This window comes from Nerophis ophidion, linkage group LG13 (assembly GCF_033978795.1).
Source record: "Nerophis ophidion isolate RoL-2023_Sa linkage group LG13, RoL_Noph_v1.0, whole genome shotgun sequence".
NCBI lineage: Eukaryota > Metazoa > Chordata > Actinopteri > Syngnathiformes > Syngnathidae > Nerophis > Nerophis ophidion.
In genome coordinates, this window is record NC_084623.1 from 37,209,987 (window position 1) to 37,233,232 (window position 23,246).

Genomic DNA, 23,246 nt, shown 5'->3' on the forward strand with positions numbered 1-23,246 from the left:
TACTTGTTTTAGAAAATCTTGACAAGCCGAACTTTCTTGTTCTATTGGCAGATCATTTTGCTTAGTTAAAAAAAAATACCCCTCATTTTTGTATCTTTTTTCCTTGTTTTTGATTAATTGATTGATTGATTGATTGATACTTTTATTAGTAGATTGCACAGTTCAGTACATATTCCGTACAATTGACCACTAAATGGTAACGCCCGAATAAGTTTTTCAACTTGTTTAAGTCGTTAATCAATTCATGGTTTGAACACTGACTTTTTGCAGTGAGGTTATTTTTTTAGGAGAACTCCTTTTACAGTGTGCAGGTGTATTTAATGAAGTGTCCAGTGATGTTATACTGCATGCATCAAACCGCTTTCTGTAAAATTCCTTTGTGAGGAATAAAACTGACAAATATCAGTGTGTGTTTCTGGTACTTTCACACTCCCCAGATGAGTACCATAGAAAACAAGGGAATGATAAAAAAAATATGTGATGGGAGATTTTAGAGAGGAGGCTGACATTCCCCCCGCCCCCTCTGGTTGTGAACTGTCTACTCTGCAACTCATAAAACGTCTCCGCTTCCAAATATCTGATGGCTTTGAACATCTGCCGAAAGGTTAGGAGAACAAAACCGAGAGAGACGTTCCACGGGAAGCCAGACTTCGTGTTGTGGAACACTCAATGACTATCCCAGATGTTTCTCAGTCAGAACAACACCCATTGTTTGTTGCGCGTCTAAATTGGAACGTCTCGGCTCCGGGCTGCAAAACCAACAGCGCCAGGAGCCCCGAATTGAAAAGCGTTTTCTTGTCTCTCCACCACCTGCTTTGTGTGGGAAAGCGCCTCTCTCCGGGAGCGTAATCCTCCGTTGAGTGTTGCCCTGTTGGAAGAACGCAGGGCTTTATCAGCCCCGCCAGACTAATCTCACCTCCAGGCCCAAGAGCTCCAGCGGGTGGCCCCTCGCCAAACGAAGGTCATCTCATCGACCACTCATTTGCTTCTTAACCAGAGTCCCGACCCACAGCGCCGGCCCAACCGTAGGGACTGAACTCTAACCTTGCTACTGTGCAGACATGGAGGCAAATACAACCACAAAGGTGGTAATCTCAAGAGCAAACATGCAAACGAGCTTTCTCAGGCCTTCCAGTCTCTTGTCCTGGAGTTCTTAAGCGCAACGGTTTCTGAAGGGAAAGTACTTAGATGATGTGGATTGGCTTCCCTGGTGGCCGGGTTGCCAATCAAGGAAACCACCACCCTTAGCTCCATCCACCCCACTTTCTCTGAACATCTGCTTGATTAAAGGTCTGTAAAGCTATCAGCTCAAAGGGAACGCAGATTTATCACTAGAACATCTGATTTTGAAATTCACTGACTGACAGCTTTGTATCTTAGACTATGTCTACACTAAGCCGGATAACCCCTTAAACGAATAATTATTTAGTCTAAGCCCCGTTTCCGCCATACTAAACAAGCGTTTAAGGTTCCCCTCCTCGGACAATTTTTTACACGGGTAAGTGCGCCGTGTATTTCTTGAATGGACTCATTGATCGTTTACAAACTGAGTTCGGAGAGGAAGTGACGCCACACTGCAAAAACTGAAATCTAAGTAAGATGAAATATCTCAAATAAGGGTGATATTTGCTTATTTTCTCTCTGATAAGATAAGTCTTCTCACTAAGCAGATTTATGTTAGAGTCTTTTACTTATTTTTAGGGTTTTGGTCCTAAATGATCTCAGTAAGATATGACAGCCCTTTGCTAAGATTTTATGACCTAGTGTCATGTTTTGTGGTCACGTTCTGTTTTGTTTTGGATTCATTGGGCACTCTTGTGTTTTGTCACCATGCCAACCCATCAGTTTTCATCTGTTATGGGTTCACGGCACACGCACCTGACTTGTCTGGACTCACACACCTGTCATCACTGCACCTATTTAAGCCTGTAGTTGCCAGGCAGTCAGCCTCTACACACCCTTGTTATCCATGCTGATGGTCCATGCTGCACTTTTTAATGCTCTTTTCTCTTTCTAAGTAAGTTTTTGTTATTCATGCCATAGTTTGCAAGTTTTGTTTTATGTCCATAGTTAACGTTGTAGTAATAGTTTTTGTTTTCTTAGCCAAGTTTTGAACCTCCGCTGTGAGGGCCTTTCTTTTGTTCCTTTTTTTGAGATAAGATTAAAAGATGTCATTACCTTCACGTCGTGTCCGATCCAGTCGCTTTGCACCACGGGAAAACAAATCACACCAGAGTCTACGTCTTGACACCTATATTGAATAAAACATGCTTGAAACTAGAATATCAACTATTGCAAAGCTGTGTCATCAACACTCACAAGTATAGAACTACTTTTTTAAAGTAATCATTTCTTATTTCAAGCATGTTAAAAAAAATCATGACTGGTAGGAGGCCACGGGGAAGACCCAGGACACGTTGGGAAGACTATGTCTCCCGGCTGGCCTGGGAACGCCTCGGGATCCCCCGGGAAGAGCTAGACGAAGTGGCTGGGGAGAGGGAAGTCTGGGTTTCCCTGCTTAGGCTGTTGCCCCCGCGACCCGACCTCGGATAAGCGGAAGATAATGGATGGATGACTGTGACACAATTGTGTCTCATATTAAAACAGATGACAGCCAAATGGACTTTGCTGTTTTATTTTCAATGAACAATAGAAAATACGTACTCATAAAGTAATACATTTGTTATTTGTGAGAATATACTTATTTTAAGGTATTTATGGGTTCATTGAAGTTAGCTAATTTTACTTGTTTTGTAAAGTCTTGACAAGCCAAATGTTCTTGTTCTATTGGCAGATAATGTTGCTTAGTTCAAATAAAATACCCCTAATTTTTGCATTTTTTATTCTGGTTTTTGAACACTGACTTTTTGCAGTGCATAAAGACCGCGCCCCACACAAAAACTAACTTCAGAAAGACTGCGCCAAAGCCAGCTTCATTATAAAGCGGTTTCGTAACTTGGAGCTAACCACTGGAAATATGGAAGCGAGTCATGCAGACATGCCGTGTTTCTCCTTCCGTCTTCACAGACGCTTGTGGAAATCACACATGAATACCTTAAGACAGGGGTGCCCATTACGTCGATCGCGATCGACTGGTCGTTCTCGGAGGGTGTGTCAGTCGATCTCAAGCCAGGCATTAAAAAATATACATAAAAATGAGCAATCATCAATCATACCAAGACTTCACTTTCGTCAGTTGTTTGACATTCTCGGCAGCCGAGGATCTTGTGAGATGACGCTGGCTGCTGCAAGCTCATATTTAAGAAAAAAATCACTAACAGGGCGGACGCAGAGAAACACATTTTATTTCTAGAGACTCCGTACCTACTGTCAAAACTCTAAAGACCGACAGCACAGTTCCTGTCTTCACCATAAAAGACCTGTTTCATCCTGCCTTTGCTAACAAAATAAGAGTCTCAGAAAGCTAGCGTGCACAAGCTAGCAAGCTACGGAGTTTGATGCCAATGTATTTCTCCCCCGCCCTCAGCGACCGCTTTCTCACTTGCTTGCCCACCCGCACTCTCACTGACGTCACTCACCTGCTGCCAGACATTAAAGGGCCACACACATATGCTACTCTCATAACAAAGTGTTTAAAAACGAGTATGCAAGTTGGACAAATGAGATGCCGAATCCAACCACTTTCATGTGGTATTGGACAGAAAGGAGGACTTTTTTTTTCCTCCATTTGAAAATGCGGACGTTATCAACACCACTGTCTAATTCCAATCAATGCAAGTCATCAGAATCAAATACACCAACTTATATTCTTGTCTTCATGAAAGAAAGGAATCTATGTGTGTTAAACATGCTTGTATTATCATTAAACACCATTAACTTGTTAACAAAAATGTCTCTTTCATAAATAAATAAATATAAATTATAAATAGGAACGAGGTAGATCTCCTCGACCTGGTCAATTGAAAAGTAGCTCGCCTGCAGAAAAAGTGTGAGCGCCCCTGCCTTAAGAGGAAACTATTGCAGCTATTTGGGATACAACACTTCTCAAACTGCAAGAGAACTTTCGAATGTCCAGGTCAGCTGTGATTCAACTTACCAAAAAACGTTGTCCATTTGTCGAAGGAGAGACAACGAGAATGCAAGCTCCTGTGGATATGATAAAAAAGGTAGCATGTGCTTTGTATTACCTGGCCGTCAAGGGAAGACTACAGTAAAACGGTGAATGCTTTTGGACGGGAAAAGCAGACTGTATCAGTTATTGTCCGCCATGTATGTCGCGGACTCAACATCTAGGTCCAGAGTATATAAAGTCACCAAAAAAGAATGGACAATGAAGGTGAATGCAAACTAGTGAGGAGTTTCCTGACCAGATATCTAGATCCCTAGATTGATTGTTGTAAAATGTTCTTTGTCACAATGTCTCTAAACACAAGTACATTATATAAAAATACCAGAAAGAGATGCTAGATTCGTTGCTTGTTGTTTTTAATATATAACTAAGTATCAAGACACTTGAAAAAATCTCAGCAAAGTACTTTGTACAGAAAGCAGCAACAATTGAGATTTTTGGCAAAATGATGTAAAAATATATCCATCCGTCCATCCATTTCTTACCGCTTGTATATGTCAATACTAATTACCATATTTTCCAGACCATAGGGCGCACCAGAATATAAGGCCCACTGCCGATCTTTTCTCATATATAAGGCGCATCGGATTATAGGGCGCATTAAAGGAGTCATATTTTTTTTGTTCTAAATCGAAAACACTTCCTTGTGGTCTACATAACATGTAATGGTGGTTCTTTGCTCAAAATGTTGCATAGATTATGTTTTACAGATCATCTTCAAGCTGCTTTCTGAAAGTCACTTCCGGATGCGCCGTTTGGTTGGTGGTCTTATTTACGTGGCTCACCTTCGACAGCGTCTTCTCCCTGTCATCTTTGTTGTAGCGGTGTAGCGTGCAAGGACGAGAGTGGAAAAAGTGTCAGAAGATGGAGCTAACTGTTTTGATGACATTCAGACTTTACTTAAATCAATAACAGAGCAGCATCTCCTCATCCTGAAAAAACATAACGGAAATATTTCCAGTGAAAAAACATCCAACCAGAATTCTTTAATAACTAAAGTTCGTGGGTGAATAATGTAAACTCACTACACCGGTATGTTTTAGCGCTTTCCTGGCAAGTTTACTGACAGATATAAGTAAGAACTTTACATTACTTTATGATAGAAATGATAACGGCGGTGGATGAATGTCACATAACAAGATGATAGAGAAAAAGAAGAAGCTTATCGACTACGGCAGGGGTAGGGTACCTATGGCTCTAGAGCCAGATGTGGCTCTCTTGATGACTGCATCTGGCCTTCAGATAAATCTTAGCTGACACTGCTTAACACGATAAGTAATGAATAATTCCGCTGGTAATAACAATGTTAAAAATAACGTTCAAAATATAAAACATTCTCATGCATTTTAATTCATTCATTTGTTTTCTACCGCACCTGTTCAAGAAATTACAATGTTATTAAAATAATGGATATGTTGGTGTATAACAGGGGTCAGCAACCCGCGGCTCCAGAGCTGGCAGAGACCAGCTGCTGGGTCTCTGCCACACCGGAGTCTGTTTAGATAGACTGGAGGAGATGCGGATGAGGGGAAAGGATCGCGGAGCTAGCACTGAGCGACGGGATGGAGGGGCTTCGCTGTGTCTTGGCTGGGTGAGCAGATGTCAGACACCTCAGTCTCCTTGGACGTATCCTCGCTCATCCATGCGTACTAGACACTGGCCGAGAGTTGGTTGGCGGCCGAGAGTGGAGTCGGCTCTCTTGGTTGCTTTGTTGGGTCTGCTCCTGTCTCTGGCCATGCTCTCTCCACCCCAGTGGACGATGGCATGGAACACCGCAGAGGCCACCACAGTGTATATTAGGGCTGTGAATCTTTGGGTGTCCCATGATTCGATTCAATATCAATTCTTGGGGTCACGATTCGATAATTTATCGATTTTTTTCGATTAGATTCGATTCTCGATTCAAAAACGATATTTTTCCGATTCAAAACGATTCTGTATTACTCAATACATAGGATTTCAGCAGGATCTACCCCAGTCTGCTGACATGCTAGCAGAGTAGTAGATTTTTGTAAAAAGCTTTTATAATTGTAAAGGGCAATGTTTTATCAACTGATTGCAATAATGTAAATTCGTTTTAACTATTAAACGAACCAAAAATATGACTTATTTTATCTTTGAGAAAATATTGGACACAGTGTGTTGTCAAGCTTATGAGATGCGATGCAAGTGTAAGCCATTGTGACACTATTGTTCTTTTTTTTTTAATTTTTGTAAATGTCTAATGATAATGTCAATGAGGGATTTTTAATCACTGCTATGCTGAAATTATAACTAGTATTGATACTGTAGTTGATAATATTCATTTTTGTTTCACTACTTTTGGTTTGTTCTGTGTCGTGTTTGTGTCTCCTCTCAATTGCTCTGTTTATTGCAGTTCTGAGTGTTGCTGGGTCAGGTTTGGTTTTGGAATTGGATTGCATTGTTATGGTATTGCTGTGTAGTGGTTTGTTGGATTGATTAAAAAAATAAATAAATAAAAAAAATATTTTTTTAGATTAAAAAAAAAAAATGTTTTTTTAAAAATTAGAATCAATTCTGAATCGCACAACATAAACAATTCGATTCGTATTCGAATCGATTTTCCCCCACACCCTTAGTGTATATGTTTCTTTTACTTTTTATTCATAGCTGTATGTAGATCTGCTGCTTTAATGTCTTCAATGTCCTTTGTGTTCTTTGATGTTTGATGTTTTCCTCTTACACACATGTGAGAGGGATGTGTACTATGGCTATGAGTTGTTGTTGTTGTTTTTTTTCCATTGGCCTCATTCTGGAATCCCTCTTCAGGGCCAAGGCTTAGACCGATTGTTTTATTTTATTTGATCTTATTTTAATTTTAAATTTTTTTCTCCCATCCCCGCACTTGTTTACCTGTATCTCATCTTTTTTGTAAGGGGCGCTGGAAGCCGGCAGACCCGTCAGCGATCCTGTTCTGTCTCCCTGTAATGTTTTGTCTGATCTTGAATGGGATTGTGCTGAAAATTTTAATTTTCCTGAAGGAATAACTAAAGTACTATCTAATCTAATCTAATCAATATGTCTCTTTCAACATTTTGGGTTGCCGGCCCCTGGTGTATAAGATCCACTCTAAAGCTGGCACATAAAAATACAGTACTCTTCATCTTCAGTTTAGCCTTGCAGTGACAACAACAACAAAAGACAAATCTGGCAATGTCTCAAGAATAAAAGGCCGCACAAGGGCCATCCATCATTGGGCATCACCGAGAAGAAAAAAAAGTGCAGATTAAAGGAGATGGAGAGCTGGTTAATGCTGCTGAGAGGGTCAGGCTTAGGGTTTTAGTCCGTGCACGGCAGCTTTTGCCTTCAGACTGATGACAGAAATAAGATTCCAATCACTGCTTTCATGTTGACTACGATGACATATGCACCTGGCATGCACACGCACACACATTTACATTCAGACATGTACATAGACACACACATTCCTCATGTTAAAGAATGGAATTAAAGTACCATTCCTGACAGATGATTGCACTTTAACACCTCCATAGGGATAACATCACAAATCCAATCTAATACATTTCAGCTATTCTGTTTGTGAGATATGATTTATTCATTCTGCATTTGCTAGTATATTTGCTCCGTATTCCATATGATAATACTGTCACTGATACATACTAAGCAAAATTAACAGTGTGATGGTTTTACAACACTAAAGTGGGAGATAAAATAAGACTATTTTGCTGCCAGTGCAACCCCCGAAAAAATTATGGATTTGAGTTTTGGAGGATTTTTTTATGTAGGAAAGAGGCAGATAATAGACATGACACAAAACTATATTTATTTAAAAAAGCAATGTGGAGGTCTTGGACCGCCAATGACGGACATGACAGCCGTGTTTATCTTTGTGAACAATGATTTATTTTTCAATAACGTGTGCTTTTCATGTCAAAGTTTCTTGCTCGTTCACCACCATCAACCAACCCCTTCTCCTTCCTGACTGCTGCCTTTAAAGGCCTACTGAAATGAGATTTTCTTATTCAAACGGGGATAGCAGGTCCATTCTATGTGTCATACTTGATCATTTCGCGATATTGCCATATTTTTGCTGAAAGGATTTAGTAGAGAACATCCACGATAAAGTTCGCAACTTTTGGTCGCTAATAAAAAAAGGCCTTGCCTTTACCGGAAGTAGCAGACGATTACGTCACCAGTTGATGGCTCCTCACATCCTCACATTGTTTTTAATGGGAGCCTCCAACAAAAAGAGCTATTCGGACCGAGAAAACGACAATTTCCCCATTAATTTGAGCGAGGATGAAAGATTTGTGTTTGAGGATATTGATAGCGACGGACTAGAAAAAAAAACAACCCCAAAAAACGCGATTGCATTGGGACGGATTCAGATGTTTTTAGACACATTTACTAGGATAATTCTGGGAAATCCCTTATCTTTCTATTGTGTTGCTAGTGTTTTAGTGAGTTTAACAGTACCTGATAGTCGGAGGGGTGTGTCCACGGGTGTCTTGACGCCAGTGTCTCAGGGAAGTCGACGGCAGCTTTGTGGACGGCGCAAGGTCAGCTGATCTCTGGTAAGAAGCGGCTTTTTACCACAATTTTCTCACCGAAACCTGCTGGTTTACATGTGGTCGGGATCCATGTTCGCTTGACCGCGCTCTGATCCATAATAAAGTTTCACCTCGGGGAATTTTAAACAAGGAATCACCGTGTGTTTGTGTGGCCAAAGGCCGAAGCTTCCCAACTCCATTTTTCTACTTTGACTTCTCCAAAATTAATTGAACAAATTGCTAAAGATTCAGCAACACAGATGTCCAAAATACTGTGTAATTATGGCGTGAAAGCAGACGACTTTTAGCTCTGTGTGTGCAGCGCTCATATTTCCTAACAGTGACGTCACGCGTACACGTCATCATTACACGACGTTTTCAAGAAGAAACTCCCGGGTGTGGTGACCGCCAGTGTCTCCGAGGGAAGCCACGTTTCTCGACGAGGCTAAGGCAGCCGGGCTGAGATTTTTTTTCCCCCCCTCCTCCACGGTGGAAGCATCCAACGGTCGGGGGCGGCCGGTGGGAGGAAGCAAGAGAGTCAGCAGCTGCCTCTTAGACAGGTCCAGGAGGAACAACACAAGCTCTCTGGTAGGAGCTGACTTATTACCACCATTTTCTCACCGAAACCTGCCGGTTGACATGTGTTAGGGAACCATGTTCGCTTGACCGCTCTGTTCCATAGTAAAGCTTCACCGTCATCTTTAGGGAATATAAACAAGGAAACAAGGAAACACTGGCTGTGTTTGTGTTGCTAAAGGCGGCCGCAATACACCACTTCCCACCTACATCTTTCTTCTTTGACGTCTCCATTATTAACTGAACACATTGCAAAAGATTCAGCAACACAGATGTCCATAATACTGTGGGATTATGCGATGAAAAGAGACGACTTATAGCTGTGAACGGTGCTGGACCAAAATGTCCTCTACAATGCGTGACGTCACGCGCACGCGTCATCATACTGTGACGTTTTAGCATGATACTTCCGCGCGAAATTTAAAATTGCAATTTAGTAAACTAAAAAGGCCCCATTGGCATGTGTTGCAATGTTAATATTTCATTATTGATGTATAAACTATCAGACTGCATGGTCGGTAGTAGTGGGTTTCAGTCGGCCTTTAATGCCTTTTTATACAACCAGCCATTAACTAAGAGTCTTCCCTCAATAACCTCAGAATTATTGCTTATTAGTAACCCTAAAACTTATATGTTCCCCTAGTGTTCAAGTAACTCTAAATTAAGTCCTTGTTACTTAGAATATGTTCCCCATACTAAAGTGTTACCAGATTATATACTTAGAAAACTCATCCCGCGGGCTTGATAAATTGATTGATGCCTGATTCGGCCCTGGGGCCGTACGTTTGACACCCCTAGCATAAGTGAAAACCCTTGTGTAAACAAATACTTTGATGAATATGCTGGTATACCTAAAGCAGATAGAACACAGATGTGTACGCGAATGGGTAAAAAATAACTTAATCTGGGGACTATTCAATTTAACTGGCCATATTCTGTTCAGTAAAATCATGTTGTGCGGATAATTAATTGGACAGAACATGAGCATGGGTTGATAAACTCAAGCTTAAGGCTCAGCATGTTTTTTTTGGATAGTAAACTGAGCACTCAATAAAGCTTTTTTAATAAGCTTCGAGAACAAGTATTTAACTTTGCAGTTATTTGCAGCCTCGCTATGCAACCCTGCTGAGCTTTCCGTCTTACATCTTATTCAAGACATCCATGGGTCTCTGGGATCTGGCCCCTGCAGCCATCCTGGCTCCTTGTAGTGAGAGATTGTGGGGCTGATACGGGCTCCTCACCTATACACGACCTCATCGACTGACTGGCTAAATGATTGATGCTCGCCTTTGCTAACTGGCCTCCGGAGCCCGGAGAGAAGCGAGGGCCGACTTGGCCAGTGGGCTGTATCATGTTTGTGTGTGCATACACAATCAGCCCAGGAGACACTATAAAATGCAGGGATGAAGCACAACGTGTCTGTTTGTGCTGGTGTAAGAAATGTATGAGACTGGAAGGTAGCGTGTCTTAGGAGGGGAGAACTGTATTTTAGGGTTTCTTTTTTTTTTCTTTACTTTTTTCCCAAACAGTGCATAGCTTTGCAAACAAAAGACATTGTTGGAGAGATTCGAGTCTGCTTCCAGACTACTGCTGAGGTCTCCTCAAGCAAGGCACTGAACCTCAACTCAGGATGGGTGCGGCTGCAGGCAATCATCAATCAGTGCACCTGGGTCTGATGAGAGCCAGCGGACCGGAAGATACAGTGCTGGAACGTAGTTCACTCCACGTAGTACGCATCCCGTCACTGGCTTCCCTCCTTGCACCTGCTCTCTGTGCTTTCCCTCTGCCCATGTCTTATATGTCCTTTGTGTTCCAAGCAGTATTCCCTCCATCTCTATTGATCAAGCTGTGTGCCTCGCTTCTCTGGACTACCCGCCAGACTTTGGACTGCTTCCCTCGACGCCTCTCTCCAGACCCCGACTGTCTTTTGAACAATTCTTTGAACACACACGAAGAACACCCTCTGGTAACATTTCCATTGTTAATTCTTCACATCATCTTGCACCATACACTCTTAGTAGCATACACACCCAAACACATATTCAAGTCCTATAAACCTATTGAACTTATCCTTGTCGCTGTGTCGTCTCCTTCCCCCGCCGTACGTAAAACTTCCGTATTTTCAATCGGTAATGACCGAATTCCGTCAGTACTACCGGCTCACATAAAATTAAATGGTACTATATTTTCATACCTATGATGCACGTGAGGTCAAAATTTTTTTTGTATTCTTTTATTTATTTTTTCCCAAGATAGCGCCACTGTAGTGGCTGCTGGTGGCAGGAGCTATGTGCTCTTGTATCATCCTTTTGTATTCCTATTGTTTACCTCTTGTTTTCATGTTATTTTTGCCTTAGACTGGATTTTTTCCTCTCCCCCATCCCCAGCGTGTACCTGTTTCTCACCTTTTTTTGTAAGGGGCGCCATAAATTGGCAGACCCGTCAGCGATCCTGTTCTGTCTCCCTATCATGTTGGTCTGCTCTTGAATGGGATTGTGGTGAAAAATGTGGTGAAAATTTCCACTCAGGGATTAATAAAATATTTCTGATTCTGAATCTGATTTTGATTTTGAGCCGGTTGCGCACATGGCACCGATTTTCTGGAAAGACGTGCTCCTCACTGGAATTCATGCACCCGCTGCATTTATGCAGCATATAAATCCAAGGAATGCAGAAATGTTGTCTAAAACCAGACTAAAACTAAATCAATTTAGATCACTAAACTTAGACTAAAACTAAAGTACATTTTTATCAAAAGTCTTTGACTAAAATTAAATTTACTAATCACTGCTTTTAACCAGTGATTAGTGTTCTGTACCCTGTAATGTGCTGTCTTTTAATTGTCCTGTATTATTATGTATTTTACAATGTACTGCTTTTATATTTCCTGTATTCTATATTATTACTTTGAACATTTTTATATTTATTTGTTTTATCCTATAAAGCATCTGAGTATTCATTATAGCGCTATACAAAATACAATTTATTATTATCATTATTAGTATTGAATTAAAAACTGCTGTCAAATTTAACACTGGTAATACCGTATCAACACTTCGTAGGGCGCAACAAAAGACACGTTGGTGCATTCAACCTACTGATAAAAGATTGCTTCCTGACTCGACAACACAACAACACATCTAGGACAAACTGAAATAAATGCATACTTGCAAATGAGACTGAGGTGTAAGAAAATAAGATACAACACCCTGAACAGCACAGTTATCATCATCATCAGCACAGTGTTAAATATTTTTCAGATGTTATTGTTATGTACCTATGCCTACAAGGCACCGTTGGCCAGCCTCCTCACTTTAAAATCCCCCCAGTGTGCCTGCATGTGTTTGGTCCACAACAACAAATATAGAGCAGGTGTGAATTAGATTCCCCCTTGAGGCATCATAATCAGTATAATAAATTTAATTCAATTAAAATTAATTTACTCAAGTGGCCTGTGCTTTGGTTCATTGGCAAACTTTCAGCCCAAGTGTATTTAATTGTCATAAAGAGCTAATAGGCAGCGTGGCAGAGGTCTTGATAAATTGGGGTTATTGGTGTAAATTTTTTGTTGTTATTTTTTCTATTAAAACTTAAGATGAGAGCTATTATGTTTTTCATTCAAAAGAATCATATAATTCTAGAGATTGTCAAGTTATTTTTGCACTTTTGACAAATTATTTGATAAGAGATGCTATTTTAGGCACACAACCTCTGAGGAGCAGACATAAATTTGCATCTTTCGTTATTGATATTATTTTGTAATACAACAATTTTTGATCCGTAGAGAGCAGGGGTCGGCAACCCAAAATGTTGAAAGAGCCATATTGGACCAAAAATACAAAAACAAATCTGTCTGGAGCCGTAAAAAATTAAAAGCCATATTACATACAGATAGTGTGTCATGAGATATAAATTGAATTATGAGGAATTAAAGGAACTAAATGAGCTCAAATATAGCTACAAATTAGGCATAATGATGCAATATGTACATCTAGCTAGCCTGAATAGCATGTTAGCATCGATTAGCTTGCAGTAATGCAGGGACCAAATATGTCTGATTAGCACTCCACACAAGTCAATAACATCAACAAAACTCACCTTTTTGCATTCATGCACAATGTTAAAAGTTTGGTGGACAAAATGAGACATAAAAAGAAGTGGCAAAAAACACATCTTAGAAAGTCGGAGAAAGTTATACATGTAAACAAACTACGGTGAGTTCATGGACCGCCAAAATTAGTAGGACAACACGGCGTTTAATATAAACAGTTTCCTTTATAACAATTTGGGACTTTTGTGTCATGTTTGTCCTCCTACAGAAACCATATTAAAACAAAAAATATGTTTTTTGTCCCCCTCATTTTTTTCCATTTTCATATATTTTTGAAAAAGCTCCTGGGATCCAGAGCCGCGTGTTGCCGACCCCCGGTATAGAGGAAGCATACTTTAAATGTATTCAAAATTAAAGGCTTTGTGTACCATTTGAGTACTTCAGTGCTCGTGTCCTAGTTTTGGATAATCAAAATATGGTCGCCCAAGTACAAACAATAAAAAAATGTGACATAAATGTATTTATTACTATTACATCACTGGATGTTGTTACTTTTGTTTTGCTTAAGATAAGGAGCTTGATAAAATATAACTGAGACCAGTTGGACACATTACAACCATAATTCAAATTACCAGACACAATACGCTTTATGCCTAGTGGAGTATTGAAAATATGATTGAGGGCAGGGGTCGGCAACCCAAAATGTTGAAAGAGCCATATTGGATTATAAAAAAATAAATAAATAAATATCTGTCTGGAGCCGCAAAAAATTATAAGACTTATATAAGGCTTATAATGAAGGCAACACATGATGTAAGTGTCTATATTAGCTATATAAGCCTACTATCAAAATGAATTTAACAGTCTTATATAAGTGTTCTACTGAAGGCAACACATGATATAGGTGTCTATATTAGCTATATTAGCCTACTATCAACATTAATTTAACAGTCTTACATAAGTCTTATGATGACGGCAACACATAATGTTAGTGTCTATATTAGCTATACTAGCCTACTAATAAAATGAATTTAACAGTCTTATATAAGTGTTATGCTGGAGGCAACACATGATATAGGTGTCTATAGCTATATTAGCCTACTATCAACATTAATTTTACAGTCTTATATAATTGTTATAATGGAGCCAACACATGATGTAGGTGTCTATATTAGATATATTGGCCTACTATCAAAATGACTTTATAAGTCTTACATAAGTGTTATAATGAAGGCAACACATGATGTAAGTGTCTATATGAGCTATATTAGCTATATTAGCCTACTAACACAATGACTTTAAAAGTCTTGTATAAGTGTTATAATGAAGGCAACACATGATGTAAGTGTCTATATGAGCTATATTAGCTATATTAGCCTACTATCACAATGACTTTAAAAGTCTTATATAAGTGTTATAATGAAGGCAACACATGCTCTAAGTGTCTATATTAGCTGTATTAGCCGACTATCAAAATAAATTTAAAAGTCTTTGTGACAGACTTCCTGCCGTCCTGGGGTGGGTTGCGGGGACACTGGACACACGACGCATCGTAGCAGGTTTGATTTCGATTTATTCTTTCAATAAATCTCCTTTCTTCCGGCCCTTTGGTCTCGCCACTTTTGCAGTGCGCGGGTACTGCCTCCGTCCTTTTTGCGATCGTGCCCCCCTCGCCTCTTATGGTCTAGCAGCAGATGGAGAGATTGTGAGCAGGTGTGTGTTGTTTGCACCTGACTCAAATTGCCGCTCTCGTTCCGCTCCGCGTGCGTCACGCCTCTCCTCGCAGCACATGCCCCGCCTCCTGGCCTCCATCATGGTCAGGGCTGCTTCTCTCAACCCGCTGTCGGCCCGTCGGCTGTGTCTCTCCACAGTCTTATATTAGTGTTATAATGAAGGCAACACATAATGTGTCTATATTAGCTATATTAGCCTACTATCAAAATGAATTTAAAAGTCTTATATAAGTGTTATAATGAAGACAACACATGATGCAAGTGTCTATATTAGCTGTATTAGCCTACTATCAAAATTACTTTAAAAGTCTTCTATAAGTGTTATAATGAAGAGAACACAGGATGCAAGTGTCTATGTTAGCTATATTAGCCTACTATCAAAATAACTTTAAAAGTTTTATATAAGTGTTATAATAAAGGCAACACATGATGTAAGTGTCTATATTAGCCTTATTAGCCTACTGTCAAAGGCTGACACAAATTTTCGTTGACAGAAATGTTGAAATGTAATATTTATTCTACTCTGGAAAACATTAGTAAAACTTCCCGGAGGGTGAAATAACTCCTAGAAATAACGGTCATAGAATGGCTAATCTTTGTATGCTGGATAACGTTTGCTGTGGTCTGTAACAATAAAACCATCAGAAATACAGCCAATATTACCCACTGATAATGCGTCATGAGGCATGCAAATATGAATTAAATACACAGATGACATAAGTAACGTAAGTTAAATAGGCTCAAATATACCTACAAAGGAGGCATAATGATGCCATATGTACATACAGCTAGCCTGAATAGCATGTTAGCATTGATTAGCTTGCAGTCATGCAGTGATCAAATATGCCTGATTAGCACTCCAGCAATTCAATAATATCAACAAAGTTCACCTTTGTGCATTTTACGCACAACATAAAATATTTGGTGGACAAAATGAGACAAAGAAGGAGTGGCATAAAACACGTCTTTCTGTGGCAGCATCGGAGAAAGTAGTTCATGTAAACAAACTACGATGAGTTCAAGAATCGCTGAAATTAGTCGGACAAAACGGCGCTCGTAAAATATTTTCATCAGTGAAGTATATTTAATATAAACAGTGGGCTTTCTAACAAATATGAAGGTTTATGTCATGTTTGTTCTCCTACAGAAACCACATTAAAACGGAATATTTTTTTTCCTTCATCTTTTTCTATTTTCACACATCTCTGAAAGAGGTCCAGGGAGCCACTAAGGCCGCCCTAAGAGCCGCAATTTGGCTCTAGAGCTGTGGGTTATTGACCCCCAGTTTAGAGTGACAGTGCAGATACAGTAAATAAAACTTAGAAAAAAAAAAAAAATCTCCTACATCATTATACTCTCAGCAAGTTGTGCTTTATGTGGGTCGGGTTTGCACGTTCTCCCTGCTCTTTAAAAGAGTTAATTAAAGTTATCCGTCATTAGCGTGTTATTAACTAATGCAGTCTGGCCAGCTAATTTATTCCCCTCACGTGTGTAAACCCGGACGATTAATCCAGTCTAATTAAATGTCCTAATTGAACTTTGAATTTGACTAGACCGAATATGTAAATGAACTAATGAGGAGGTGTGGCTCCAAGGCTGGCTCATAGCTCATCCCGTGCATGCAAGCCACATCAAATCCAACAATTCCTAAAAGGACCCAGACGACCGAAATTTCACTGATAAGTTCTAATTATGTATTTTATTTTTGCTGCTGAAAATGTCTGACGGTCATTTTCCACATTATCAATTTGTTTTGGAGCAATTGGTAGATAACGCCACACTTTCCATCGCCAGATGAACGTGACATCATCTCCAGTACTGGAGCCCATTTTCCCACATAGACAGTGTATATACTTAAAATCCTTTTATTTTCTCAAAAAACTCGACAGGGCACCTTATAACCCGGTGCACCTAACGTATATTAATAATGAATAATATTAGTAGAGATCATCCATCCGTCCATTTTCTACCGCTTGTCCCTTCCAGTGTCATGGGAGTTGCTGGAGCATATCTCAGCTACAATCGGGCAGAAAGCGGGGTACACCCTGGACAGAGATCATGCCCACTGGGGCGGTATAGTGGCCGTGCAAGCAACTTGAGGGTTCCAGGTTCGATCCCCGATTTCGCCATCCTAGTCACTGCCGCTGTGTCCTTGGGCAAGACGCCTTACCCACCTGCTCCCAGTGCCACCCACACTGGTTTAAATGTAACTCAGATATTGGGTTTCACTATGTGATAGCGCTTTGAGTCACTAGAGAAAAGCGCTGCATAAATATAATTCACTTCACTAATATTACACAAAAAAAAAAAACACACTCAGAATAAATCGTTATTCTTTTTTGTAATGATTTTTTATCGATTAAAAAAATAAAATACATAGTCGATGTAGATGCCTATATCTGCTGTACAGATTTACTTTACAAAAGAGAAAAGTGGGATATTTCTCTTGTTCCCTTATTTATTTATTTAACGTTTGGGTAGATATTTTAAGAAAAAATTAAACCAGTTTTCTTTTAAGTAATATAGAAATGTACCAGAGCTGTTGATTTATTTAATAAAGGAATGTAGTTAATCATATTATTGGCACTCAATGGTTTTATAAAAAAGTATGGATTTTGAATCGAAAATCGATTCTGAATCGAATTGTTTGCTCCAAGAATCCAATAGAATCAAATCGTGTGGTGCTCAAAGATTCACAGCCCAAGTATGCAAAGTTATGGTTTGTTTGGATTTGAAAATATCAGCCCCATATTACTCTACTGTTGGAACGATGCCAATATTTTGGTACCGGTACTAAAATGATTTAGATACTTTTCAGTACTTTTCAGTACTTTTCTGTTACGGCGCATGTGCAGTCCGGTTTTCCCGCTTCAGCGGAAGCACCTAGACACTCTACTTTGAGCTCCGCCAGACACACGCCCACGCGCCGCCGCAGGAAATCTGCAATCAACGCACCTGTGGTGATGACGGACGGCAGCATAAAGAGCCTTGCCCCTGATTTCTCCTTGTCGTAACGTAACCCTGTGTGCAGTTATCTTCGTGTCTCTGACTTCCCTCCTGCTCTCTTTCGCTTGCTTGTCTCCCTCGTGGCTTGTCCTGATCCCTTGTTTGTCTCTCTTGTTTGCCCAACAGCCCCGTGTCTCAGGTTTTGCTGTGCACCTCTGCTGATACCATTCCTTTCTGGACATTGATTGCCTTCCCTAATCCTTGACACCTCAGTTGGACTTTTGGACGCCTCTCTCCTGCCCCACGACCCCGATTGGACCACAGACTTCTTTGCTTCTTCCCTCTGGACTTGAATGCTACTACATCCACCACGCACTTCAACAAACCCTACGGTATTTACATACAGTTAATTTCTAGACATAGCCTTCAATTCAACACATAGTAGCATACACACCCCACGTAATCATCAAGCACTCAATAAAACCCATTGAGCTTGATCCTCTGTTGTTGTGATGTCTCCTTATCCTTTTACTAAACATAACATTTACCAAATAAAGGGGACCACAACAAAAATTGCATTATTTGCGTTATTTTAACAAGAAATCTCAGGGTACATTAAGCATATGTTTCTTATTGTAGTTAAATCCTTAAAAAAATAGTGAACATTCTAGACAACTTGTCTTTTAGTAGTAAGTAAACAAAGAAAGGCTCCAAATTTAGTCTGCTAACATATGGATTAACATATTTTGTTATTTACCATTTTAATATTTTGTCAACATTATTAAGGACAAGTGGTATACAATTAAATTATTAATCTACTTGTTCATTTACTGTTAATATCGGCTTGTTGTTCGATACTTTACATTAGTTTTGGATGATACCAATTCGATACCAAGTCGTTACAGGATCATACATTGGTCATATTCAAACTCCTCATGTGTCCAGGGTCACATTTCCTGAGTTTATAAACATCCATCTATCCATTTTCTACCGCTTGTCCATTTTAAGGTGGCGGGGGGTGCTGGAGCCTATCTCAGCTGCATTTGGGCGGAAGGCGGTGTACACTCTGGACAAGTCGCTACCTAATCGCAGTGCCAACACAGATAGACATACAACATTCACACTCAAATTCAAACATGATATAATTTAAAAAAAAATGAAGTTTTAAGCCAAAATGCGTCTATTCTTCCTTTTCTGTCTGCACACTGTGTCGGCTTGTAAGTACTCTGTGATCGTGTGCTACCGAACTTGCTCGTCTGCTCGTAAAAAAGAAATGTCACGACGTGGCTTCGACACGGGCACAGGGGAATGCGGGACCGGTTCTTTTCAGAGACGGTATAGTACCAAAAATGATTAATTAGTATTGCGGTACTATACTAACACCAGTATACTGTACAACCCTATATTACTCAATATTAAATTGCCTCTGGCTTTATACCTCAGTAGGCTGATACAGCCAAGCCCGCTTTTTGGAGCTAATACTGGCCATTCCAAAATATGCTTTAAAGGGGAACATTATCACCAGACCTATGTAAGCGTCAATATATACCTTGATGTTGCAGAAAAAAGAGCATATATATTTTTAACCGATTTCCGAACTCTAAATAGGTGAATTTTGGCGAAATAAACGCCTGTGTATTTAAAACTCTCGGAGCGATGACGTCAGAACGTGACGTCACCTAGGTAGCCAATCGGCCATTTTGTCAAACACATTATACACATCGAGTCAAATCAGCTCTGTTATTGTCCATTTTTTCGACCTTGGAGACATCATGCCTCGTCGGTGTGTTGTCGGAGGGTGTAACAACACGATCAGGGACGGATTCAAGTTGATTTACGTAGAATGTGCATCGATTAGCACGGCATGCTAATATTTACTGGCGATGCTAAGGCAAACATGGCACAGAGATGTATGAATAACCTGCGGATGCATTTCCAACGATAAAGTCAAAGAAATCGCAAAGGTGAGTTTTGTTGATGTTGTTGACTAATGTGCTAATCAGACATATTTGGTTGCGGCGTGACTGCCAGCTAATCGTTGCTAACATGCTATTCAGGCTAGCTGTATGTAGATTTGAAACTATATTTACATCCAGCGTTTCCTTCCACCCACATTTAATGCCAACAAACACTTACCAATCGACGGATTTAAGTTGATCCAGTGTCACAAGATGCGAAACTTCCGATCGTTGGTCTGCACATTTTACCGGCGATGCTAAGGCAAACATGGCCGAATAGCGTCAATAGCTATTCACTCAATAGCTTCAGTTTCTTCTTCAATTTCATTTTCGCTATCTGCCTCAACACTCAACTATCCGTTTCAATACATGCACAATCTGTTGAATCGCTTAAGCCGCTGAAATCAGAGTCTGTATCCGAGCTAATGTCGCTATATCTTGCTGTGGCAACCGCCACGTTGTTTGTATTGGCATCGCTATGTGACGTCACAGGAAAATGGAGAGTGTCTTCGCAGATAGTGAAAATAAGGCACTTTAAAGCTTTTTTTAGGGATATTCCGGGACGGGTACAATTTTGAAAAAAAATTCAAAAAATAAGATAAGCCACTGGGAACAAATTTTTTATTGGTTTTAACCCTTTTGAAATTGTGATAATGTTCCCCTTTAAAATCGTTCGAAAACAAGTTTAGTATCACTACTGTGAATAATATCACCTGAAGACAATCTTTTTAAGTCCATAACTCCAAAATAAGTGCCAGTGTTGTCAGCATGAGAGGGGCTCTTTGATGAACTTGGCATTGTGCACTGGGGCAGGTGTCACACTGAAACAAACATCGAGGCTCGTCCACGGCATTCAAGGAGACCACGTAGCTTTAGCCCTAACCCTTGACTAATGGTCCATATGTGCATCTTGAGACTTGCCAATGCAACTGAAATTTTAAACAAAATACTTGAAATGTGATGAGTCACACATACCCCTGCAAACAGCTGCATGAGATCTCTCATTACTGAGGAAAGATTAACGACAGGATGGACATGATTACTGGGAGCATAAAGACACACCACTTCGGTCTGGAGGAGTTCCACTCTAGAGGATGCCTCATGCTCAACAGCTCCCTCGCTCTAATCCCAGCCAATGAGCTCAGGCAGACGTTCGAAATGTTAATGAAGCGTTCACAAGCAGGGGGAAGGGGAGATTATGGGCAGAAAGGACTAAAAAAGCCGGAATCATGGAAACTTTTGGCGCAACTAATTGAATTATTCTTTTCTTACCTTGATTTATAGAGTAGGGTATATTAGTGGTAGTTTTTACCCAAAAAAGATTAGAAATACAAATAACTTTCTGACAAAGTCAGTGTTGATCAAGTCGAAGTATTTCTGCTGTGTGTTAAGAAATAACTGCAAAATGTGGTTTAGAGTCCCTCTTAGGACCCGTTTACACTAAGGTTATCCAGGGTAAATCCTACTTAAACTTATCCGTGTCCACACACACACACAATGGTCGTTTAAGACCCCCCTCCCCCCTTCGTCCGTTGGCGCTACGCGACCTAGTACGCATGTGCGGAAAATGCGCACATCATAGTCACCTCCACTGTTGCTTTGTGTGCAAGTTCTTAAATTAAATGTAACTTATCTGAACAATATCCAGTGTTGTGGTATTTCAATTAACTGGAATGCAGTGTGCTGGGGGTCCCTATTGCAGTGAATCACACCTGAGACATTGTGAATTAATCAAATCTTTATTAGACATGTGGAAGTAAACAATGTGATCAAGAACATTATACAGTGGGGCAAAAAAGTATTTAGTTCGCCACCGATTGTGCAAGTTTTCCCACTTAAAATGATGACAGAGGTCTGTAATTTTCATCATAGGTACACTTCCACTGTGAGAGACAGAATGTGAAAAAAAATCCAGGAATTCACATTGTAGGAATTTTAAATAATTTATTTTGTAAATTATGGTAAAAAAAATAAATATTTGGTCAACCATTCGAAGCTCTCACTGATGGAAGGAGGTTTTGGCTCAAAATCTCACGATACATGGCCCCATTCATTCTTTCCTTAACACGGATCAATCGTCCTGTCCCCTTAGCAGAAAAACAGCCCCAAAGCATGATGTTTCCATCCCCATGCTTCACAGTAGGTATGGTGTTCTCTGGATGGAACTCAGTATTCTTCTTTGTCCAAACACGACAATTTGAGTTTATACCAAAATGGATACATGGATGATACAGCAGAAGATTGGGAGAATGTCATGTGGTCAGATGAAACCAAAATAGAACTTTTTGGTACAAACTCAACTTGTCGTGTTTGGAGGAAGAAGAATACTGAGTTGCAACCCAAGAACACCATACCTACTGTGAAGCATGGAGGTGGAAACATCATGCTTTGGGGCTGTTTTTCTGCTAAAGGGACAGGACGATTGATCTGTGTTAAGGAAAGAACGAATGGGGCCATGTATCGTGGGATTTTGAGCCAAAACCTTCTTCCATCAGTGGGAGCTTTGAATGGTTGACCAAATACTTATTTTCAACCATAATTTACGAATAAATTATTTAAAATTCCTACAATGTGAATTACTGGATTTTTTTTTTTTTCACATTCTGTCTGTCACAGTTGAAGTGTACCTATGATGAAAATTACAGACCTCTGTCATCATTTTAAGTGGGAGAACTTGCACAATCGGTGGCTGACAAAATACTTTTTTCCCCCACTGTACATCGTTCAATCTAGCGATCTAGATATCTGGTCAGGACACTCCTCACTCTTTTGTCTTCACCTTCATTGGTCATTCGTTTTTTGGGACTTCATATACTCTGGTCCTAGACGTTGAGTCCGCGACATACATGGCGGACAATAACTTATACAGTCTGCTTTGCCAGTCCAAATGCATTCGATGTTTTCCGTAGTATTCCCTCGTCGGCCAGGTAATACAAAACACACACTATCTTTTTTTTATCGCATCAATGGGAGCATGCATTCTTGTTGTCTCTCCTTGGACAAATGGACAAAGTTTTTCGCTAAGTAAAATCACAGCTGGCCCGGAAATTCGAAAGTTCTTTTGGCGTCTGAGAAGTGTTATACCCCAACTAGCTGCATTCGTGGGTTTTCTTTACTTAAGGTATTCATGTGTGATGTCCACAAGTGTCTGTACATGTAGAAGAATGAGAATTACGGGCATGTCTGGATGACTTGCCTCCATCTTTCCAGTGGTTAGCTGCGGTTGTTATGAAGCTGGTTCAGGCGTGGTTATTCTGACTTCACTTCCTCTCCGAACTCAGTTTGTAAACGATCAATGAGTCCATACAAAGCTAAGAGCCGGAGATTCAAGGAATACACGGTGCACTTACCCGTGTAAAA

At 40.1% G+C, this 23,246-nt stretch overlaps 1 protein-coding gene across 2 annotated transcripts in view; it reads left to right on the forward strand.

Annotated features, from left to right (window-relative positions):
* The window catches only part of epha4l (eph receptor A4, like), a 166,101-nt gene that overhangs the window by 137,471 nt on the left and 5,384 nt on the right, over nucleotides 1-23,246 (forward strand). Inside the window, exon 17 of one of the 2 annotated variants that reach the window (XM_061918868.1) lies at nucleotides 18,115-18,320. The exons of the other annotated variant lie outside the window; for it this stretch is intronic. The gene's annotated coding sequence lies outside the window, so the exon portion shown is untranslated. The remainder of the gene's footprint in view (nucleotides 1-18,114; nucleotides 18,321-23,246) is intronic. 2 annotated transcript variants of the gene reach the window in all.